This window comes from Diceros bicornis, chromosome 7 (genome assembly GCF_020826845.1).
Source record: "Diceros bicornis minor isolate mBicDic1 chromosome 7, mDicBic1.mat.cur, whole genome shotgun sequence".
NCBI lineage: Eukaryota > Metazoa > Chordata > Mammalia > Perissodactyla > Rhinocerotidae > Diceros > Diceros bicornis.
This window is the reverse complement of record NC_080746.1, coordinates 12,934,676-12,936,341: the sequence shown is the minus strand read 5'-3', so window position 1 is coordinate 12,936,341 and position 1,666 is coordinate 12,934,676.

The window sequence follows — 1,666 nt, the reverse complement described above, 5'->3', positions numbered from 1 at the left end:
GTTTTAAGATGGTGCTATGCATAGATCAGAAGGAGGTGAAGGCATTTCTATACTAAGTGTGGTCACAAGATGAGGAGCGTGGACACCTATATGATTGAAAAATGTGAATAAAGAGTTTTGAAAATATTTTTGAAGTTTCAGAAGCAAAAAGAAAGGAACTAAAATAGACTACACTATTAAGTATTGGATAAGGGGAGAGGTGTTGGTACTGGTCTAATCAAAGTAACTCCACGTGAAATATAATAGAAAGTTCAGATAATGACAATATTGATATTTCTAGCAACAACAATATGAACAAATTGTTCAGAGATGTGGAGGTAACCCTCAGAGGAACTAGAAACAAAAAAGTGTTTATAGATCAGAGCTATTATGCAGAAGTTAATTTATCTCTGGTGTACAAGACGAAGCACTTAGGAAGTGGTGATTCATGTGGATATCCTATTGATTGATACCATTTATTAAAACAGTGCTCTCCTTGCTGCAAAGCGGCATCTCATTTGTCATAAATCAAGTGACTGCATATGCATATGAATATGTTTTTGGATCTATATTTTGTTCTACAAGTTTATCTTGACACCAATACCACATTATCTTACTGTCTTTTAATGTGCCAATAGCATTGATATCTAGTAATATAATTTGTAGAACTTTGTTCTTCTTCAAGATTGTTGTGGTTATTTTTGGCCCTATGAATTTCAATGTGAAATTCATGTAAATCTACAAAAGAATTAGTGAAATTTGAATTTGGATTATATTGAACCTACAGATGAATCTTGGAAGACTTGACATTTTTACAACATTGAGTCTTCTAATCCATGAATGTGTTATATCTCTCCTACTGTTAAGATTTTCTTGTGTGATATTATATAATATGAAGTTTATAGTTTTATTATATAGACATTGTACACATTTTGTTAGATATACTTTTAGGTATTTGATGCTTAATTATTGCTATTTTAAGTAATATGATTATTTTAAAACTTGTATTTGTGCTGTTGCTTCTTCCCAAAAACCATATTTTAATATAAGGATGCAGGAAGTTCAAAAGGAGGAGGATTGAAAGTGATATTCTGTCAAAACACTAATCAAAAAAATAGTGTTTTGGTATACTAATATCATGTATAGAAAGTGTAAGCATCATGCATTACTAGATATAAGGGAAAAATTTCATAATGATAAAAAGTTCAAGTCTAAGATTATCTACACAAGAAAGATCTCAGAATCTCAAATCTCTATATGACCCAAAGCATAGACCCACATTTTTTTTTTTTTTTGTAAGGGAGATCAGCCCTGAGCTGACATCCATGCTAATCCTCCTCTTTTTGCTGAGGAAGACGGGCTCTGAGCCAACATCTATTGCCAATCCTCCTCCTTCTTTTTCCCCAAAGCCCCAGTAGATAGTTGTATGTCATAGTTGCACATCCTTCTACTTGCTGTATGTGGGACGCGGCCTCAGCATGGCCAGAGAAGTGGTGCGTCGGTGTGTGCCCGGGATCTGAACCCAGGCTGCCAGTAGCGGAGCACATGCACTTAACCGCTAAGCCACGGGGCCGGCCCTAGACCCACATTTTTTAAAACAAAAGTATTTATCAAATCAAGAAGAAATTGACAAATCAAAAAATAATGAGAGCCTTTAAGATATATATGTATATATCTCAATAGCTAT